General features: G+C 47.0%; 1 non-coding gene across 1 annotated transcript; it reads left to right on the top strand.

Annotated features, from left to right (window-relative positions):
- The first annotated feature begins 5,088 nt into the window (after positions 1 to 5,088).
- Positions 5,089 to 5,162, top strand: TRNAR-UCU (transfer RNA arginine (anticodon UCU)). Its single transcript has one exon. It is a non-coding gene; the product is annotated as a tRNA-Arg (tRNA).
- Positions 5,163 to 9,700: the final 4,538 nt, after the last annotated feature.

Here is a 9,700-nt window from a genome sequence, read left to right as displayed (position 1 = left end):
CCTTGGCGGGGGAGGGGGGGCGGATCCTCCTAGTAGCAAAAGTAGCTATAAATGTAGGAGCATCTATTGCATGTGTAGTATGTGCTACTGCATGTGCAGTAGGTGCTACTGCATGTGCAGTAGATGCTACTGCATGTGTAGTAAATACTACACGTGTAGTAGCGACGGGCACCGCACTTTCAAGGGCCCCGCGCTAAATGCTTTCAAGCTATCAATTCTGGTTCAGTGATTCTGCACTTGCTCTATTACTATAGTACTATACCGCCTCCAACTTTTACGAACGACCGGGTTTGTTTAAGGTTCGCGATTTGTCGCATTATCCGGCTGTATAGCAAATGGAAACATTCAATTACTTTACTGTGCAAGTGAAAAAATATTATGTTTTCATATTTACGTGTTTTTTTAATATTTAGGGTCCTTTCATAACATATGCTACAGGCACTGGGGGTGGGGGGGTGTCAATGATTAACCCAGGTCCCAGCCCCAGCCTCGTGTGCCTCCTTGTCACCAGAGGGGTCCTGCGCAGGACCGTGGCGACGATTTGTTTGTGTTGTTATTGTTGCTTCACAAGAGGCAAAGTTCGTTCACTCGGCTGAGTGTAAATCCGTGGAAATTGACTCCGGCGAAACTCGGGGACTCACGAAGGCCGACACGGCAAACGACACAGACAGCCAACAGCAGCAAGCGGCAGATGGTGTGCAGGTGGGTGGGTGGGTGAGTGGGTGGCCTTAGTCCCTCTTTGCGAATGCCGCCGTTGTGATCGCTTCCGTGAGCGAAGCACAGAGGGCTTCGGTGTCGTCGTTGTTGATGTCGTTGTTTGGGTTTAACGGCGTTGTCTCGTTTTGCTGCCCCAAGTTTCCCAGGTAGAGGCCCCTTTGGATGTTGCGTGGTACTGTACACGGAGAGACGTTGAACTTACAAAAAGCCATTCGAAAGAAATTAATTTTCAATATAGCATCGTGGTGTAGTGTATCGTAGTGTAGTGTGTATTATAGTGCAGTGTGTATAGCGTCGTGTGTATTACAGTGTAGTGTGTATTGTAGTGTACAGTGCTGTGTGTATTTGTTCGTAAGTCCAACTTTACTCCTGTCGACTCCAAACATGTACGGACATAAGAAATGGCTTTAGAGGTTGTATAATCTCCTGTAGATGTGGATGCCACTGGTTCTTCACGTTATGCGTGTGTAGATGCCACTGGTTCTTCACGTTATGCAGGTGTAGATGCCACTGGTTCTTCACGTTCTGCAGGTGTAGATACCACTGGTTCTTCACGTTCTGTAGGTGTAGATACCACTGGTTCTTCACGTTCTGGAGGTGTAGATGCCACTGGTTCTTCACGTTCTGTAGGTGTAGATGCCACTGGTTCTTCACGTTCTGCAGATGTAGATGCCACGGGTTCTTCACGTTCTACAGATGTAGATGCCACTGGTTCTTCATGTTCTGCAGGTGTAGATGCCACTGGTTATTCATGCTCTACAGATGTAGATGCCACGGGTTCTTCACGTTCTACAGATGTAGATGCCACTGGTTCTTCATGTTCTACAGATGTAGATGCCACTGGTTCTTCATGTTCTGCAGGTGTAGATACCACTGGTTATTCATGATCTCCAGATGTAGATGCCACCACCGCCATCTATTGCGCGGCTGTGGAACTTACGCCTCTCGGTCCAAACAGACGACTGGACATACAGGACAGGTTTATTTGTATCTTTGAAAGTTCGTAAGTCGAATATTCGTAAGTAAAGGAGTCCCTGTGTCTTAAACACAGCGTAATGCACCACTGCACACTCCACTTGTGCCCTGGATTCGTGTTAATGCGAGTCAGGTAACTATCGCCCCTCTGCCCCAAGAGATTCAATAATTTGTCGTGATTCAGGATCTGCTTCTATTAAAAATGGATTTCTTTCTCACATACATTTTAACGGTTTAATTTTTATTGTTCAAAGAAAAATATTTCGATCGTTTTGCTTGCTCATTTTGCCTAGTGGCAATAAAAAATTGGTGTAACATTTCAATGGAGTATGCATACGACATTTGATTCGTTACATGCATGATTTGGTGAGTACAGTATATCTAATAATAGGGTTTTTCCCCTTTTTTCTGGCAACAAAACTGAAACCTTTTTACAATGGATTCATGTCTGCATTAACCACAATACTTGCAGTCAAAATGCAAACAAAAACACACTATGATAATATATGCATTGTCCTTGAAACTGATTGGTCCACACCACCAAAAAAAGAAAGCCGTCCCTTGGTGTGGACCAATCAGTTTCAGGGACAATGCATATATTATAGTGTGTTTTTTTTGCATTTTGACTGCAAGTATTGTGGTTAATGCAGACATGAATCCTTGTAAAAAGGTTTCAGTTTTGTTGCCAGAAAAAAGGGGAAAATCCCTATTATTATTAGATTTTGGTACTGGCAAAGGAGGTCTAATGATATATCTGTTGGAGAAAGTGCCGATGATAAAGCCACTGGTAGCGCATGCCATTTTTTCAATGAATCCACCTGCATATGTCAAGGATCATAAACCAGCACGCTAACTCCGGTCATCCTCGCAGCGGCTTTTCACTGGCCATCGAACAAAGACGGTCACCGCATCGCGCGCTTTTTGGATGCACTTCTACGGCCGTCTGGAACGCTCTTCCTTCCGATATGAGAAAACCACTGGAGCTATGCCACTTTTAAATCTAGAATGAAAACTCTTTCTTGAAAACGGCGTTTTGTGTTTAGTTTGTTGTCCTTCCCCCGCATCTCCGATTATGGTGGTCGGCTACGTAACGCGCGAAAGTAGTTCAACATACATACATACATGAGCCGAGACTGGGATAACACGGGGCGGACTTGCCGAGTAAACGTGGAACTTTGGGCCAACAGTTTACAGACACCATGCTAACGTTGGCCCATCATGGGATGTTGACTGGCTTTTGTTGCTTCCTGCACTTGCCACTGATGTCAGCTCTGGCTGTGAATCAAACTAAAGTTTTTCTTTTTTCTTCTAGATTTGAAGCTTTCGTGACTGCAAGGATTCATACTCTTTGGCCTACTACAAACAGTCCGCATCAGCAGTAGGCCACGTTTTTCCACCTGATGACGGACGCTTGTGTTGCGCCCGAAACGTCGTGATTTAATTTAGTTGTTTTCATGTATTTTATTTTTTACCATCGTGACTTTACCGAAAACAGTTTGTTATTATTATTGACTGTGGTTGTCCGATCCACATATAACGGAGACACCACAGCGATGATACACTCCCCTGCTCCTGACGCGATTCTCTGGCTTGACCACCTGAATGTGACACTGGTTGTTGCTCTGCATCTGCATGTAGCCATGCGAAAGAAACGAAGAAGATTATTATTATTATTGTGATTGGTTTTATTGTTATGTTACCATCTAGAATTATTCATTTTTCATGTTTGCCCAGGAAAGCCTCAGTGACTCTCAAGACTATTTCAGGAGTGCCGTGTAAAGTTTTTTTGTGAAAGGGCCCAATGTTGACGCTGCGTGGAATCCGAATTAGGGTAATTCGCGGTAATTTTTCAGCATCGAGGTGTCTGGCTAATACCAATTTCATTGTGCGTGTGTGTGTGTTTTCTTTTAGCCATGGAAGGAAACCAGAGAACGTGGAGAAAACCCATACAGTACAGAGGGAAGAACATACAAGCTGCACGCAAAAAGGTGTCTGAGTCAGGAATCAAACCCAGGCTCTTCTTTCTGTGAGGTGCACATGTTATCGCGAGCGCCCACCACCCTGCCGCCATTGACGATGTTTACACACCGCACCAGTTACTTATTTGAGGTTGAGTCGACCTATGGGAGTCCCAAGACCGGTTCAGATAATAATTCAAATAATCTTCACTGGTATTGGCCGTGAGCGGGAAATCGAACTCGTGTCACCGGGTTCGTAGCGCAGCGTAGCGCTGACCACTACACTACCGCTCCACTACCGCTCCACCTATGTGTGTACACATGCACAAAGATCCCCCATATAGCATTAACAGACTGTAGGGGCAAGTGCTGTTAGCGAACACCTATGAAGGCTGCAACGGTACACGAGGGGGTGGGTGGCCAGCACCACGCCCGACCGCCTTTGTTTCCCTAGTGGTGATGTTTACACACTGCACCAAGTACTCATTTGAGGCTGAGTCGACCTAGGGGAGGCCCAGGACCGGTTCAGATAATCGTCACTGGTGTTAGCTGTGAGCGGTTCATAGCGCAGCGCGCTAACCGCTACACTATTGCTCCCCACATACACGCAAAGACACACACCCACACCGTGAAGGGTGCATGCACAATGCACACACATGTACGTATGAACAAAAGAGCACACACATGCGTGCACTCACTATGAGGATGGATTAATTCACATGAACACGTGTGGATGATGCACTGGGATGCAATGCACACACACATGCACACACACATGCACACACCCATAAACACGCACGTGCACGTATACACCCACACACGCACAATGGGATGCTCGCATCCACTCGCTCACGCGCGCGCACACGCACAATGGCATGCTCCCATCCACTCACTCACCCCCATGCACTTAAACACCCACACACGTGCACTCACACACACACAACGGGATGCTCCCATCCACTCACACGCACACACAACGGGATGCTCCCATCCACTCACTCACCCATGCACGTACACACCCACACACGTGCACTCACACACACACACACAATGGGATGCTCCCATCCACTCACACGCACACACAACGGGATGCTCCCATCCACTCACTCACCCATGCACGTACACACTCACACACGTGCACACACACGCACACACAACGGGATGCTCCCATCCACTCACTCACCCATGCACGTACACACCCACACACGTGCACTCACACACACACAACGGGATGCTGCCATCCACTCACACGCACGGACACGAGCGCACACGCGCACGCGCCATTCGCTCTCGCTCTCGCACGCCGCGCCCAGTCACCGTGGCCGGGCGCGGTGACGCCGCGCGTCTTCGAACGTGCCGCGTTGCGCGCCGTGCGTGAGCTCTTCCGCGGTGCAGGGAGCAGATTAAAAGCGGCGCTTTCTCCCCGTCTGCCGGTGGCGTCTCTGTGGCGCAATGGACAAGCGCGCTGGACTTCTAATCCAGAGGTTCCGGGTTCGAGTCCCGGCAGAGATGAGCATGGCTATATGCTTATTATTGATTCGACGGCTGTGAAATTGACGGTGGTTGAGAGGCGTTGGTGGGACAATTTTTTTTATTTCTCTGTGCCCCATGCTCGTGTGCTTTTCGTGGTAGCGTGCGGTTGTGTTGTGCGATACTCTGTACGGCTTTGCGTTCATTGATGCAGAGATTTGTTTTTTTCCGTCGTCACTATCATTCTCTTATTTAACAAGAGCAGTGGGAGCTGCCTGCTCAGGTGGATGTGATGATTTTGCACGTGAAGTTAATATTTTTAATCGTCACACTTTTCAAAAATCTAATATATTTTCGATGTAATTTTTTACGACATTATTGGAATTGTAGATCCATCAATTCTTAGGCTTTTATTTTTTACTTCAAAGCACCAGCTGTTATTTATTGGGAATCATTTAATTAAACCCTTTTAGGGTGCCATCTTTTTGTGATGAAGAACCTAAACATTGATGCATTTTCAAACACAACCTCTGGAGACTTTTCCTTATATACAGCGACTAAAACAATAATATCGCACGCATTTGTCCTTGCAATCGTATTTAGTACTCCGCTGTTTGGCATTATTTTATAAACGAGTACTGAGTATAATGTGTAGAGAATACAGCGGTGCAATGCATTTTTAGAGCTTGCCACATCACGCTGCCGTACTAAAAAATTAAAAGCAACCACTCTTCTTCCACCCATCTCCTGTCACAAGACGAACTTCCCGCTCGTCGATTGCGCGGCACGATACGCGACGGTGGGATCGGAAAATGTTTCAGCCCGCGGCACGGCGAATGATATTCCGGCTGCCTGATTAGGACTGAACATCACCGCCTACCGTTAGGTGGTGATGACTACAGCTCTGCACACCACTGCAGTCGGGAGGGGTGAAAAAAAAACGGCTAAGAGATGAACAGACGACCAGCATCTCTGGGGAAGCTTAATTTATTATTTTCCTCCCTCGCCTCTAATCCCACCGGTCCCCCCTCTCCTCCTGCGCGTCGCATTCAGTCTATTCATTGGCTGTGTTTAGGATTAATTTCCGCCGTTGCGGCATTCGAGGACTGCACCGCCGCAACTGCGATTAGCACGGTTGGCTACGTACGGTGCGAAAGAAGTTCAACGTACATACGCACCATCACTCGGCGTCCACAGTCGATGTCTTCTCGAATGTGTTCCCGCCTTTGGCTGCCACTCTCTGACACGTCTCGCCTGCGCGCCATCATCTCCTCTCGCGACGAACCCTTCCCAGGCCCTTTTCTTAACAGTCGCCACAGAGAATTAATGTATTGTTATCATCATAATTATAATCATGCACTGCGTTTCAACGGCTGTTGACGGTTGCCATTAACTTGCCTACAAGGCTGACTCTTATCCGCCCCACTGCTCAAAGAAGATCACACGCCGGTAGCAAAAATTTAAATAAGTTCGCCCGATCGACAAGTTGTCCTCGTCGGCGTCAAACGACAAAGCGAAAAACGCCGTTCCGTAGGAGGGGAGAGGGCGCATGCTGGGGAGCTGTCCATGGTAGTAGACACACGTGACACTCTCAGCAGCAGCAGCAGAGGTCTTGGGTTTGTGCCGCTCATGTTTCCAATAACAACCAGATCACCTCGAGCGCACTCCCATCTCGTCGGATATTCCAAGCTAAGCAGGGTAGGAACCTCCTGGTTACACCAGCCCACAGGGGATTATTGTGTCCGTCCGTCGTGCATCCACAAATGGGAGGGGTGGGGCTGGGTGGAGAGGGGAGGGTGGGGAGGGTGGGGCTGGGTGGGGGGTGGGAGGGGTGGGGCTGGGTGGGGAGGGGCTGGTCACCCCGTGGTGCCCTTATAAAACTCAACGTTGAACCTACTCACGCCGGCTTGTGCCCGCCCTCACAGTCGGGCATATTTGCGGAATACACCACGCCGCCGTTGACCCTGGCCATTGACCGAGCAACCCAACGTTCCTACCAGCTCCCTCCGCAGGAATGTGTTTCTGAGTGAAACAGAGGGCACTTTCGCCCAGATGTCATTGCAATTGGGTTGGCAGCGCACTCCCTTCTCCTGTAACGCAGTGCAAGTTGCATTCTTGAAGAACACCGCGTTATGGAAAAATCGCGCTATAATAAATAACCCGTAATACAGCGGGGGTAAAGCACGGCCCGCGACAACACGCGAGGCGCGTACGCAGGCCGAACAAAGACCGAGGTGCGTGGGTAGCATCTCGAAGCAGCATCCAGCAGCATCCCGATGCCCTGCGCGACGACATAACGCCGACACAGCCGCACGGCCGCTTATTACTACTCGCGTGACGTAGCTCCGTTCACTCAATCACGCTATATCCGATTCGCAAACGCGTTGTAAAAATATGTGTTCCCCTAATGGAAAGACGTGGTGTTATGGGAACACAGACTGGGCTCTAGGGCAGCAGTGGTAACTTAGTGACCTCCGAGTGATATCAGATTCGTACACTCTGCTCCGTGATGTCACAGCTTGCCCTGCGCTCTGCGACATGTTGCACCGTGACGTCACAGAGTGCTTCGTGACGTCAAAGCGGCCTTTCTCCAGAATCAGAATCGGGATATTTGTTTAGACTGGAGGAATCCGATGAGCTATGAAGCTCTTTTTCACAGATGTCCGAACGTTACAAGAATAAACGATACAAAAACAAAGTATAGGACAGGCAAGTAAATCACTAAAAAATATATTAATAACACTAAACTATTTTACCTGACTGCAGGGATTCATATTATTGGTTATTTCGGTAAAGTGCACGTAGAAGGGAAATAATAAAATAATTAAAATATAAAACTATAAAATTCTCACGACGTTTCGATTGCAACACAAGCAATCGCCATCAGGTGTGAGAACCACAGCAAGATTTTTTTTTAAAGTGGTGTTTTTCTTGCTGTGGGCTTCACACCTGATGATGATTGCTTGTGTTGCAATCGAAACGTCGTGATAATTGTATTGTTTTTTTTATTATTTCCCTTCTACGTGAGTTTACCGAAAGAACCGAGAATATATTTTATCTTAGCAGATAAAGCACACTAAGCGACATAGCTTCTTGTTCAGAAGCGACCTTGCCACAAATGATAGCTCAACGAAGCAGCTCATCACGTGGAAATTTACAGCAGCAACATACTCTGAATAATCTGAAGTCACGCGAGGTCACAGTGTGCTCCCTCTCTCTGCGTATCATGACATCACGCCGGTGTAGACCATCAGTGCCGGATTCTCCTAGTAGCAAGAGTAGCTTCATGTGATATAGGCCCCGCACTTTCAAGGGCCCCGCGCTAAATGCTTTCAAGCTATCAATTCCGGTTCAGTGATTCTGCACTTGCTCTATTACTATAGTACTATACCACCTTCAACTTTTATGAACGACTGGGTGTTTAAGGTTAGCGATTTGTCGTATTTTTTAGGTGTATAGCAAGTGAAAAAATACAATTACTTTACTATGCAAGTAAAAAATGTGTGTTTTAGTATTGATGTGTTTTTATGTATTTTTTTTATTTAGGGCCCCTTTGTAACACACGCTACAGGCCCCGCACTAGCTTAATCCAGCACTGTAGACCATGAAAGGGAATTTGACGAAGCGACGGTGCCTTTGACGACATTTTAACGGTGGCTCCTTTCTTACTCCCGGAAAGTAAATAAATAATACATCTATCATTCATACGTTTCCAGAATACTGTAGTACAAACATTTCCAAGGATCTTTCCACTTAAATAGAAAAACAAATCCTATCCTTTATTTAAATCTTGTGACAGTCCATGCAGAGCGACGCTCTACATTTTTAAAGAGCGAGGCCCGAGGCACTCACCAATTGAGTAAATAAATGGTCTAAGAAATGTTCAAAACATCACAAACCTGCCATCAATTTTAACGTGAAACGATGGACAGGAAGCAATCATTAACGATGCATCGATGCGTAAACAACAAAACGATGCAGCAACAATTCACCGCCCTTTGTCGAGAATCAGATTGTTTATTTATCCTGGAGAAATACGATGAGCTATGTAGCTCTTTATCACACATGTCCAGATGAACGTAAACATCAATAAATATATACAGGGTGTTTGAAAAAGATGGACTTGATTTGAATTCGCTTTGCTTTGAAATTGGGTCCATCGTTTTAAAACACCCTGTATAACGAAAACACTATTTCATGCTTGAAGTAACAGTTTTTTTTTTTTTATCCAACAGAACTGTAATAATATTTCGGTGGATAAAGAGCCTCTCATGCTCTCGAGTTGAAGGGGCCGAGAGAAAAGTCGGCATTCGGTCGATTGACCCAAGTGAAACAAGCCCAAAAAAAAAATCAAAGGCGCACGAAAAGACAAACGGGACGGGTGTCCTATAGAGGCGTGATTTATTGTGTCTTCGAGTCGAGCACTTGCTCCTGAGAGCGCGTCGACCGCGTGCGCGCCCTGCGGCGTCGCGCAGAACAAACACAAAAAAAACACCGCTCCCCCTTTGAAAATTATCACCCCGCGGCAAACGGATCGGCAAAACGGCGGCGGTGGAGTGGGAAAAATGGGAGAAAAAACA

This window comes from Lethenteron reissneri, chromosome 13 (assembly GCF_015708825.2).
Source record: "Lethenteron reissneri isolate LAM-NWPU_2019-01 chromosome 13, ASM1570882v1, whole genome shotgun sequence".
NCBI classification, from domain to species: domain Eukaryota; kingdom Metazoa; phylum Chordata; class Hyperoartia; order Petromyzontiformes; family Petromyzontidae; genus Lethenteron; species Lethenteron reissneri.
The sequence above is the reverse complement of the archived record's forward strand: the minus strand, read 5'-3'. Positions and strand labels throughout refer to the sequence as shown.